Source organism: Rhipicephalus sanguineus, chromosome 9 (genome assembly GCF_013339695.2).
Source record: "Rhipicephalus sanguineus isolate Rsan-2018 chromosome 9, BIME_Rsan_1.4, whole genome shotgun sequence".
In the NCBI taxonomy this organism is placed as follows: domain Eukaryota; kingdom Metazoa; phylum Arthropoda; class Arachnida; order Ixodida; family Ixodidae; genus Rhipicephalus; species Rhipicephalus sanguineus.
Genome location: NC_051184.2, coordinates 19,879,953 through 19,893,429, shown reverse-complemented (window position 1 = coordinate 19,893,429; position 13,477 = coordinate 19,879,953). Strand labels below are relative to the sequence as shown.

The 13,477-nt window shown below is 45.8% G+C and overlaps 1 protein-coding gene across 3 annotated transcripts in view; it reads left to right on the top strand.

Annotated features, from left to right (window-relative positions):
- The window catches only part of LOC119404704 (crustacean hyperglycemic hormone), an 83,478-nt gene that overhangs the window by 55,565 nt on the left and 14,436 nt on the right, over positions 1 to 13,477 (top strand). For 2 of the 3 annotated variants that reach the window (XM_037671349.2, XM_049418983.1), the window contains exon 2: positions 1,392 to 1,523. The exons of the other annotated variant lie outside the window; for it this stretch is intronic. The gene's annotated coding sequence lies outside the window, so the exon portion shown is untranslated. The remainder of the gene's footprint in view (positions 1 to 1,391; positions 1,524 to 13,477) is intronic. 3 annotated transcript variants of the gene reach the window in all.

The window sequence follows — 13,477 nt, the reverse complement described above, 5'->3', positions numbered from 1 at the left end:
CAGTAGTATTTGCGTGGAATTGAACTCTCCTTTGTGCCACGTACATACCCTATCTTCGTGAATCTATTGTAGAGTGATTATTGCGCAAGTATAGCATAGTAACTGGGACCTACGTCGGAGCCAGTGACTCCAATATGGGTCCCACGTGAACCCATATCCTATTCCGGCTCTTTTTACCTGAAAGGTCTTAAAAATATACTAGCCCATAAAATCTTCAGCTCAAGGGAAGGTGACAGACAACGAACTAAACAAATACTTTACGAACTGTCCAGCTTATCAGATACCCTTTCCATAAGCTCCGTTTGTAGTAACTGATATATGCTGTGTGTGTAACTACGGCGTACGTTTGCGTATAAGCTGTAGGCTCACGTCCATGCTTTTCGCGAACGTTTTTGTTTAAGGTTCAAGAGACGTGAGATCGCCAACCTCTTCGACAAAAGAATTCGATACAAGAAACCGCGCTGCCCATGCATAACTCCTGTGTGCCTTCGCTCTCCTAAAAGATAAGCCCGCCTTCTCTGTGACGTCACATAAACGGGCGAACGTAATTGGCTGACGAATCTACTCGAATTATGCTTCGATATGGACAGCGGCGTAGTTGTAGGCTGTCTACGGGAACTCTCATACGCGACAGTAAATAGGGGCATAGCCAGAATTTTTTTTTTTTTTGGGGGGGGGGTGTGACCCCCCTCCCTAGCTACGCCAGTGAAAGTAAATGCTTCAGTTATGCTTAATTCAGTTTCTTATTTTGACGCTGAATCTGCGAGCACTATGTGACGGTAGTCAGTGGAACCATGCAACACTAATGCTACTATTCACCGCGGCTCACGAAAGTAGTCAGCGATTTTGTTGCTTTTCCAGTAGTGACTGCTAGTTGTGTCTAATAGCGCTTCTGTTGAAATGTAATTCAAAGTCATGTACGATTTTTCGCTAATGTATTACACAGTGCAAGTACAAACGCAAGGCTGTGGACATATTCTTTTTTCTTTTCTTTTTTTAATATCAGTGCCCGTAAACTTTCGAAGTCAACTGTAAATCGTCTGGATGTACACGAAACTCTGAAATGGAATTGACTACAATGAAAGTAAGATGTTATTCCTGCGCAATGAAATTGTCGCGCATCCTATATCGTTTTTATAACGCGTATTGCCAACGACACGATGCCACATGCACACCACTGCGCACACCACTGTCGTGTCGACTTTGACAGAAACAAATCCTTTAACCTCATTTCATTACAATCATCATTTTACCCTCATTGTTACCTGTACTCACTTTTTTTTGTAGCATTCGTTATCTCTTATTTTGTTCCCCCTTTTTGATTTGTGTATCCTTTTTTTTGTGTTCCTTTCGTTTCACCCTTTCCCAAAATCCAGCCCACATTACTATAGCCCTGAGTTGGATTATCCGTTCCTTCCCGAAGGAGATCCCAACCCCGGCCTCTCATTCTTTCTGGCATCCATAATCGCATCGAGATCAACTCGGCGGCCGAAATCGGACTCAATCGTTTCCCAAATCAACAGGTATGTGGACATTCCCAGGCGTCCGCGCATCACGAAGAGTTCGTAGTCAAAAGAAAGAAAGGTGCTGCGTTGAAAAACAAACCGGGGGGGGGGGGGGGGGGGGGGGGGGGGTGTCGAATCTGGAAGTAAGAGCTCATAGTACATAATTTTCATACCCAGTGTTAACAACGTCATGTTAGTGGGATGGGGTGCTGAAAGTAAGAGCTAAAGGGACATCGTTTACACAAATGATGTAAACAATGTCCTGTTGGGCGCGGAGGGAAGGGTGGTGGGTATTGGAATTAGGAGATCACCAGACTTCGTGCACATATTAGCTGTTAACAGTGCAGTAATAGCTGAACCGTGTTGTCCTGAAAGTAAGAACTCCCAGTACCAGACATGGCAGTAATAACATTGCAGAAATTATTTTTTGTCATAATGCGATGAATTACTTTATTTGCTGGCAATTTAGTAATGCAATGAATTACTTCAAGCCAGTAATTTTATGAAAATACTCATTACTTTCTCAGTTAATTTTGTCTCAGATATCACATGTCCGCTTCCCTCATGTCATAAAAAAAACAAAACTGACCAAAGCAGGAAAGAAAGTAACAAAGGCAAGCAAATATGAGTGCCAAGCCTCACGCGTGGGAATTGTTCAAGTAAGTTTGCAAAGTAATTTCATTACTTTTCAAAAGTAATGGTAATGTCATTACTTTCGGTCATCTGTAATGTACATTGTAATTTAATTACCTTTAGGAGTAATTTTGCAGTCTGCCCAGCGATTTGTGCACACATAGAATGTAAACAACGTTCTGTAAGGTTAACAAAAAGGAGGGGGGGGGGCGAGTTATGCCGAAAGTAATATCTTACAAGACATAATTTACATTTAAATACAAACAGCGTCCTGTTGTCATTCGCGTATACCATTATCTGCGCATACAAGCAGGCGGAAATCGAAAGTGTCCTACTGGAAACTGAGTACACCTGCAGACCAGCGTCGAAGAGCTGATCACGTGACCGCTTGTAAACGTTGTGAGATGACCAAGATTTCTTAGAGCTGTCTGTACTCCCTCCGCGCTTGATTTACATCGCATGAGAGCGAGACAGAGCAAATTAAGTACGATTCAAAATAACGACGTTCACACGTAGCTTATATGAAAATGAACGCACAGCGCGAAGCGGCCGCGATTCGATTCACTTCGAAAAAATCCAAAGCCGGAGTTTCGACGCCCGTCTAGAGAACCAAAGCGTTGAAGCGGCTCACTTTTAAAGCATCCCACGCGTGGAGTCGTCGAAGGTGAAATTAACGAGAAATTAAAAGGCGCAGAATGTTTTTACGGTTAGCCACGGTGAAGATATTCCCATTTTCCCGCCCAAGTGACGCTGCCCATTATACGTTCACATGTCACGTGATTGCTTGCGAATCTTCGAGCGAAGAAAGCCACGCCGTCCAATGACAGACTCGTTCGAAGCCACATCGAAGAACGAAATTTCGTCGTAAACATGCACTGTACCTGTCATTGCTACTATTGTCTGCTTGCTGTCTCCAATAACATTCCTCTTGAAATATAATTCAATGTCATGCACGATTCTTTGCTTATGCATTACACAGTGGATGTACGAACACAAAACTGTGGATTTTTTTTTTTTTCATATCAACGCCCGTAAACTTATGATGTCGCCTGTAAATTATCTAAACCGCCCAAACTCTTGGTCACTTGCGCCGGCCTTCCAGTATAACATTTATTTATATTCTTTTTCGGGAGCGAGGGGGGGGGGGGGTGAGCGCTGTGGCCAAAGCTAGTCAGAACACCGACATTTGAGGTTTTCGTCGAAGTCTACAATTTGCACACTGCGCACAACAGAGCAGACCGCATTTGCTCACGGTGTACAAATGATGGCCTTGGCGCAGCCTTGACGCCTGAATACCGGTCGGCGCTGAGTCACTGGGGGTGAGCTATTGTTCACCGGATCTCGCCAACCATAGTTTTTCTTTGCTTGTGAGACGCGGCCCTCCACTTACGCAACGCTCCAAACTATGGCCGCGTACCGTTACCATCACACCACCTGTGCACGAGGGCCCAGATATCCTGTTGCTCTCGTGATGTTCGACGTATCGAGGCCCACATCGCCAACGCCACGATGGAATTTAAAGCTGCGACATCGTCTAGGATTGGATTGTCTATATAATAGCCTCGCAGTAGTGCCCTTGGCCGTCGGGGCATATGTATTAGTTTGCAGGTGGGTATACAGCTGCATGTGTCGAACCATAAGCGTAAACAAGGTCTATCCGGTTGCAAGGCTTGAGTTGTACCATGGTATGCGTCGTCCCCTTCGTCTATTGAAACGGTTATCGCACTGTTATTGCGATTAGAGCAGCGTCCCAGCCTCAATTACTGCAGAGCTTTATGCTTTTTTTAACTGGTGTTCGTGCACGTCGAAGTTGGACTGAGTTCCGTCAATACTACCAGTTTAAGATGTACTTGTTCTGTTCGATGTTATATGGTCAAGTGGTTGAGGACTGCGAGCATGCCATTAGACTGGATTGAATTACGTACATAGGCCAGGCCCGTAGCCAGGAATTTTTTTTCGGGGGCGGGGGGGGGGGGGGGACTTGCTAAAAACCTTGACTATCTGAGAAAAAAACTTATTTTCATTACTTATTTTTGGTAAAAACACGTACTTCACGAAAATTGCGGGGGGGGGGGGGGCAGCCTCCCCCCTGGCTACGGGCCTGACATAGGCGTGCATAGGGTTCCTCATTAGGGGGAGGGGGAATTTTACCGCCGCCCTTGATTGTTTGTTTGTTCTATATAGTAAGTTCGGGAAAGCAACACTGCATTCAGGAACGTTTCGACCATACACAAACAGCACCAAGGGGGGGGGGGGGGATGTTTTCGTACATAACAGGCGACAAGGTATTGAGAAAAGAAACACGTGCCGCTGTGTACATAAGTACCACGGAAGAAATAACCATAACGGGAGCATAAAAAAAAGAGCGTCGTCAACAAGGGTCTGTTTTGCAAGGAATTCGCACTCGTGACCCGATGACAGACCTCGTGGGAGCCGTCCCGTTTTATTTTATCGTTATACTTTTACAGTCGTCGCGGGCGTATGTATTTACGCTACTTGCGAAATGCGATCCGGAACGCCGGATGTTGTTCATCTGCGCACGGTATAGCTGGCAAACGCGAACGTATGTATAACGTACGCGCGTAGCTTAGTGCAGCGAACGGTGTGGCATTCTTTTTTAGAGAGGTCAGCGGCCGGCACGCAGTCTATAACGCTGTTGTTTTGATGGCATCGCTTTTCGCCCGCCAACATCGTACATGAGAGAGAGAGAAAAAAAAATAAACGCGCGTGGTAGATTCGGAAGCTTCATGTGACACCTATCGCTAAAATGACACCTTGAACGTGGAACACAAGTAGTAACTCTGTTGTTTGTTCAAATAAATGAGGGAGAAAAGGATATTACTGTCGATCTCACTCACTGCCTGACGCAATATCGGAAGGTTCTCGGGCGAGGGGGTTCTTTTGTGGAGTAAAAGGTCGGTCGGGGTATATGTCTGTGCGGTTTAACGTCCCAAAGCAACCCAGGCTATGAGAGGCGCCTTAGCGGAGGGCTCCTGATAACTTCGACCAGCTGGGGTTCTTTACCGTGTCTTGAAATCGCACAGTACACGGGCCTCTAGCATTGCACCTCCATGGAAATGCGACCGCCGCGGCCAGGATCGAACCCGCTACTTGAGGGTCAAGTAAAAGGGCTGGCAGAGAAAACATGTATTAACATTTAGTAATGGGGGGGGGGGGGGATGTTTAAGTGCTGGCGACGGAGCGACTATAAATAAAAGCTTGTCCATAGTTTACTTGTCGATTCATAAAGCTGGGAGAGTCACCCGGCCTTGCAAACTCAACCGAACAAGAAACTATACCACCCACTGTCCTTGGGGAAGGTCATGCATTGCGTTCTATTTCATCTAAACTGAAAAGTCTATTTGAATACAACATAAAGCTTACACACACACACACACACACACACACACACACACACACACACACACACACACACACACACACACACACACACACACACACACACACACACACACAGCAATACTTCTATAGTGGATTCTGGAGGTTTCGCTCTCGTCCTTGCGTTTCATTGTTAACGTTTACAGTATTAACATTCTTTCGCTTAATACGGTTAACAAGAAATCAAGACATGTTATATATGTACCACGTTAGTGTGATTGTACGCGACCCGTCGTTGTGGTTTAGCGGCTATGGTTTCGAGCTGGCATGGAAGAGGGCGCGGATTCGATTCCCGCGACCACGGCGACTGCATTCCTACGGGGGCGAAATGCAAAACTACCCGTGTACTTAGATTTAGGCGCACGTTAAAGAAGCCCCGCGTGGTCAAAATTAGTCCGGCATTAACCTTACTGTATACGGCGTGACTCATAGCAATATTGCGGTGTTGACAAGTAAAAAAAAATGTATATATTTGTTTAATTGTAAAGAAAAGATGTCGACTTGAGTTATACAATGTCAGTCGACTTGTAAATCCGGCTTGTGCTCGAAAAACATCACTTTACGCTCTCATTCAAGACGCACATCGTACGCACAGTACTCCCTCCCGTCTGCCGCGTGTTTAACGGTTGAGTCAAAGCACATTTATAATTACCCAAGGATCGCGTATATGGCAAGGCTTGCGCGTGCCCTCGATTGCCACAAAGGCCGGAGCTAGACTTGGTGTCCCTTGTTCTACAAGTGGCTTTCCTTCTGTCGTACACAGATATATCGCTGAGACGCGCTTTAGCTCGTGACAGAACCTGTAGCGCCTGCAGCCACTTCTATGTATATTCACTAATTGTGTCAAGTATATACGACAGACCGCCCTTGAAAATAAAGGCGCGAAGGACACAGGTAGCCCGAACAAACGCCTTGAGTACTTGACTTTCACACTCCCGTGGCTTCTATTCTTTTTTTTTTCTTCGCGCTAATTCTCATTAATACTGATTCAATCGCTACACGCGCCCATTGCCAAGAACCAGTCGCCTTCGTGAGCTCCGCGCAGAAAAAATAAATAAAAATAGTGAAGTCGTGCCGTCTGCATTTATTCTCGTCGTCTGCTGTACAACGAAATATAATTAAAGTTCCGAGGCTGTGCCGAAATTATACGAGATGATTTTGAGGCACGGCCGTAGGTACTCAGGAATACCGGATTAATCTCGACCACCCGCGGTGTTTTGTTAACGTGCACACAATGCTGTCCACAGTGATGTATACATTTGGAATTTCGTCCACATCGAAACGCGTGGAAATCGAACCCACGTCCTCGAGTTTACCGATTCAACACGGCCACAACTAGTGACCTCACGATTCAAGCAAACAATGCGCACATCGCTCACTGTTCAGAGCGACTTATTGTCCATAAAGTTATTTTTCAGGGACTTTAATTGTCCACTGTCCAGAGCGTTCGCTGTTCACAAGTCACGAGGGGCTGCGCTAAGATATGCAAGCACGCATACTAATAATAGTAGTCATAGGCGTGCGCAGGGTTCCCCATTTGGGGGGCGAAGGTTCATCGCAGCGCCCCCCCCCCCACCCTACTAAGTGCATGTATTGGGCAGATTTTGCGCCCCCCCCCCCCTCTTAGGTGACTAGAAGGGTCAATGTACGGAGCAGATTTTGCGCCCCCCCTCCTTGGTGATTAGCCCCCCCCCCCCCTGTGCGCACGCCTATGATGGTAGTGGAAGTAGTTGTTGTAGTAGTGATAATAATAATGAAGTCCCATCGTGTACAACTGGATATCCTCGTCTGCATTTCACGCAACGCGTCGTTCGCTAATACAACAAACAAACAAAAAGAGCTCACACGCTGACGTCACGACCTCCGTAAAAAAAGTTGGCGTCGTGCCGCGTGTAGCGCAAGCACGCGTTTCGGTCGAAGAGACACGCCCCTGTTTCTGGAAATTTGCCGCCTTCGGAACTCGAGAAGAAAGAAAGAAAGAAATGTATGAATTATGGGCTTCGCGCGATAACTCCATAACCGCCCATCTAATATGGCTCCCGACAACTTTCGCAGCGTCTCAGAAACGACCGAAACGACCCCAATTAAGGCGTTGAATCGGACGACGATCGAGTGACGCGTTTTAGCGTGGGAATGTGGCTATGCCGAGAAAAACTTCCATATATACGGTCGCGCATACGGATACATTGTTTCACGTCATCGCTTAAAACGACTTCGCCGATTCTTCTCGTCAGGTGGGGTCCGATTTATGGCAACGACGCAACTATATACGGGGAACTTCCGCCTATGTATACGTGACCACGCGCACGCGCGTATGCCTGTACTCAATGCATTCATCATGCAATAAACGTTCGCCCATAAGCGGAACGCGGACGAGCATTTATTTCCATCAATCCTCCAACGGCGCGCGTGCCGTAGCTTTGCTTCGAGGCTCGAGCATTAAATGGCGAATCCGTCAAGCGGAGACGACGCAAATGCTAAGTTATACCGTAGAAGAAGAAGGGGTCGCATAACAGAGAGCAACGGAAGATCTCCGGGTTCCAGGTATTTCGATGACTCAAGAACCAGAACCAGACCAGCAGCATCGTTTGCCGATGAAAATAAAGAAAAAGGAAAGAAAAAAAGGAAGAGAGAGAGAGAAATAACTCGGAAGATGCGGTTGCTCCCCAACCTCGCAATCCTTTTCTTCTTACAACAAGCGAGTTTTCTTTTTCTTTCTTTTTTTCTCGATTTTTTCGGTGCAGGGCTTTCCAGTTATCCGCTCAACTATACATACACTAGATTGCAAGGAGGCAACACTAAGGCACGTTCTGGAAGTGAATCTAAATGCACACAATACCACACCTCGAAACTGCATATCAGACAGCAAAAAAAAAGGGGGGGGGGTGAAGCCAGAACAAACTGCGGATTGATGGAGGCACACTATAAGTCCGCCATTGTGGGGGTCCACATCAAAATTCCGATGTTTATGCACGCAAAGTTCATTGCAGCAGTATTACTACATGTCATGGAACGAAATGCAGTGCACCCGGTAATTCGGACTGCTAAGGCATGTGACCCGGGTGACGGGGGTACGGGTTGTGGAGTGGGGGGAAGAGGGGAGAAGGTTCGAGCCCCCCCCCCCCCCCGGAACACTTAACTGACTCCTATGTAAACACAAACAACAGCGCCGCACATTCAGTTCTACAACGATTTGAGCACAGAAAATGCGCTATTGCCCCGTGCTGGAGGCATAAAGGATTCAGTGGGTATTATGCACGCTTAAACGCAAAGGGTTGCTTTCGGAACTCGTCAGCATTCGCCATGGCTGCGTAGGAACAGTTCTATCACGCCGCATCGGCGGCATGCACGACCTTAGAAGAGTGTGCGCGTGCGCGGAGCGACTGCTTGACATTTTATGTAAGACTGCACGCAAGCCGACGAAAACCGGCCGCCTATATAGCCATAGCTGAGGAGAAAAAAAACACAGTTCAACTCCGTGTAATCCGGCCGCCCCCCCAGAACCGGGGAAAAACCTGAGGAATGCGGTTACGCCTTCGAGCGGTCCAGTGATGGGCGTGGAATGACAGGGGGTGAGGAATACGTGCAGAAGGCTTACGGGTCTTCAATAAAGGAAATATATACATACATATAGATACACACGCAGTTTTCTTAGGTCTCTGCAGGCATAGCGCCCCTTTCTCTCCTTATACGGCCGGCAAACGAAACGATGCGTTAAGTATGGATGCGCGGCGAGTCGAACGCAGTACCTTTTTTTTTTATCTGTTTTGTCTGTCTCGCATTTGTTTTCTTTTTTTTTTTTTTCATATACCCCTTCAAGATCGTTCCCCGTTCATTACGTGACGTCATTGTCTAGCAGGCTCGCGCAATTCCTTATTCCACTGTCCACCCTTCTTTTTTTCTTTATATAACCGTCGTTCGCTTCTGATACAGCTAGCTTTCTTTTCTCGGAAACCCAACAGGAAGTGGCCATTGTACTCGAGATGACGCAATTCCGACGCGACTCGGTCGTCGCGATTCGCTGCGTCTCCTTTCCTATACGTACGATAATTTTCTCGAGCCGAAATTCTTCTTCCTCCTAAGTGCAAAGGCTTTCTTTTTTTCTATTTTTATTCTCTCTCTCTCTCTTGTTCGTGATTCGATGCAGACTTCGTGCTATTACAGCTTCGGATGTTCCTGGCTAGGTTCCCGCTTCGACGCAGACTTTGGTCTATTACAGTGTGCAAAGTTCCTTGTGAAGCGCTTGTCGGATGGAAGTGTTCGTATGCATAGAGTCAGTTTGCTTGTGTATTCTGGATGCGTAGTATATGCCAGAGGCTACAGGCGAAAAATACCGGCGGCAGAGACTCATGCGTGGGCTGCAAGTGGAAATCACGGTCGCCGACCACGTCAGAAAGGAGTACATGACGTATCATGACGCGTTAGATGAAGTATAATATGATACATGACCAAGTATTAGATGACGGATTATGATGAATGAATAAGTATTAGATGAAGTGTTATATGACGTATGACTAAGTATTAGGCGAAGTATTAGATGAAGTATTGATTGCTTGGTCGGTGGTTGTATACTTTTCATTCGCAACATCGTCGAACCCTTGACTGAATTGCGGGGTATTAGTCGCACCGAAATAACGAAATACCAATTAGAACCAGACAATGAAGTTGCAGACTGTTCCAAAGAGAGATTGGAATGAAGAAAAGGCTGGGAGGTTAAATATACTGCTACCTTTCACGTGGGGACGACGCGAGGAACATAAAATACATCTGTTTTTAAGAAAAAGTAATAATAACTTCGCTACTTGAAAACCTGAAAACTGTTCGCTTCCTTGTTTATATATATATATAGACTGCGCGAGTCACTGTCGCGTCTCCTGTCGACTAGAAATGTTGCGTCACCCTGAGGTATACATACAGCAGTGCTGATGAGAGGGACTTGCCGTCCTTGTATAGTTCCACGTGCGAGCGAAAACTCGTATGCCTCCAACTGTAGTACGTCCAAACGAGATCGGTCGTCAGTTGCGCCGAGGGACGCGTTTCCCATTCGCCGCCGACGCTGCAGAAAGACAAACGCGCGCGTGCCAGCTCCGACGTAGATGTTGCAGCATCTTCAACTGAACGTTTCGACTGAATGATTATTGCCGCCTCTATAACTTCACGTATTGTATGCAAGGACATTACATAGTGTTCAGAAGACAGGAGCCAGAAGTTTGGACATATATGCATTGCCTTTAATACTAACCTAATTATATTCGGATATGAACAACGGGCTTATGTACTGTGGAACTGAGCAGAACTTGTCCATTAAACTCTCGCCTCAAGTTTACATTACCTAAGCCCGTCAGACAAGGTACTACTTAGCGCTAATTATACTTCGGGCTCAAAACAAGGTTAACAAACTAAGAATGCCATCATTATCATGCGACATGTCTCAACCGTCATACTCGCAACTCCAAAAGACAGTGCTGTGGAACTCAATGCTGTGGACGTGTTGTGACTTGTAGAAATCGCCTTGTAACATATATTCGTTACCGTCCCTCTCCATCTCTCTCTCGCTGTTTGGCGCAGATGAGAGCCAGCTAAAATTTGGGCTAGTGCTGGTCATAATGTTGGCTAGTGGCAGTGCTGGGCAGTATCGAAGATACATGTATCTTAGATACTATCTTAGATACTCTTTGGGTATCTTGTATTTGTATCGCGATACGTCCCGCAAAACGAGTATCTGTATCTGTATTTCCGATACATTCAATAATGTATCGTGTATCTTAAGATACAAGATACTTCTATAGAAACACCCCCGAGCGAAACGATAAACGTGGCTGAACTCCGCTTCTCAAGCTGATACTGCTACCACTAAGCTACCAGAATAAAACTAGGCGACAGTGACATTCTTTTATTTTTCCGCCAGAGTGCTTCAGCGAGCACACGCTATTAGGTCTACGCGTCCCCATTGGTGGAGCAGTGTCACGTGATGGCACTCGGGCCATCTCGACAAAAACTAGCGCGCGAAAGTCTACGCGCATCCGGCCTTTTGTTTTCTCGATGTTTACTTTCTTTGTAGTTGTGTCAGTGTTATGACATTTGTTCGTAGTCACGGCACTGTGTTGCGTACTCCATTGCGTGCGGCGCCTTCCGCTCAAATTCTGATGTGTCATTATTGTTATGGATAGTGTCGTTATCGAAGCTTTTCTCACGTTGTGCTTTGTTTGCAGTCTCAGGAATGCAAGAATGGGGTTGCTTTGCGTCTCGCTGCTTTCACACATGAGCGATTAGTGATATATCGTGGATGTAAGCTTCACTTACGTACGACGAGATTCATTTATATAAAAATCAGGTAACAACAAACGTCGCAAAATCTGTTGCCGATGCTGGATACAGTAGAAGGAGACGAGCATTTACGAAACAGAAGATATTTTGGCGCGCTCTTTCTTTGTACTTCCTGCTGAATTATCCAAGAAATCCTTTAATGATAATTTGACCGTTAGCACAGTGCTCTCTTTGCTGTCCTCCGTCTGCATTACCTGGGCTTCTGCATAGTTTTTGCTCGCTTGTTTACTGTAATATATCTTTTGTAACCTGTTCCTAAATTCGTTCTCTGCTTTATTTTTATTTTTTAACTACCTGCGTCATTGCTACTATTCCCACATATAAATTCCATGTGAGTTTACTGTTATGTAAAGGCGATGATGAAGACAAAAGTAGAATAATTTGAGCGTGCTTAGATGACACCGTAACAAAAATTCTGCTTACGATATAGTAAAATAGCGAAATTGAGTTTGCATTATAATAAATGAAATTATAAAACAAATCAAGAACGTTAGGAAGGGATTTAAGAAACAAAGTAATAAGTACTCCGTTTTTCTCATGAGCGTCCCCACTAGCCGTTTCATGCTATTTTCTATAGGCAATGAGTCTCCTCCTGTCTCACCTTAAGATTTAAGTTGGCGATTCATCATCCTCTATTGTCATAATTTTTAGGGGTGCCGCCTTTATCGTATTTATACAGGGTTCTTCACGTAACTGGAACCAAATATTTACAAAGAAGTGGTTAACCTCAACTGAATAAAACCAACGACATGGTTGATCAAACCATGTCGTATTTTTATATATCGCTTAATTTGTTAATTCACTAAGATGAATTATGCAACATGTATAATATTCACTTTAGGGCCAAGTGCGTTTCGTTACTTTGTAGAGGGCATTCCAAAACGACCGATCAAACTTTTTGTGGAAACGTACAGGGGGTATGTAAAGAAACGAGAACATGCGGCATCTACATTCTCCACTGTTTCGCATATATTTTCAAGCTATTGTACCCTGAATAATAAATAAAGCCAATGGAGTCTTCCATTATACAATCAAGCACCATTCTAGCATCTTTTTATTGTCACCAAGGTCGCAGCCTGAGGAAAACAGCGCGCAGCACTCTTCACATTTCTTTCCATCCCCACTGTACATGCTACGTAGTGACTTTTTCCGGCGTTTATAGAAAGCCGGAGAAATACTACCACGTACTGCCTTCGTGCGCTATCGTACTGCAGCGCCCTCAAACGTGCATCGATTGCAACGAACGGCGAGTGGACCGCGGCGAAATGAGCGGCCGCTGCTCTAAGCATCGGCTCCATAGTGCGTCCGCATTTCTGACTGCCGCACACGGCTGCTCTAAGCATCGGCTCCATAGTGCGTCCGCATTTCTGACTGCCGCACACGCCAAGTAGACGCCATCGTCCCTGAGAAGCGATAGGCTGACGGTTCGCGCGCCGGTTGTTTCGGTGGAAGCGAGCGCTGCCGTGCGGTAGCGCATGAGCGCAGTCACGTGGTTTGATTTGATTCACTACGAAGCATGTACGTCGCCAAAAAAGTTCTATCGGTCGTTTTCAATGCGCTCTATTACGCGACGAAGCGCACTTGGCCTAAAGGGATAATTGAAAATGTTGCAT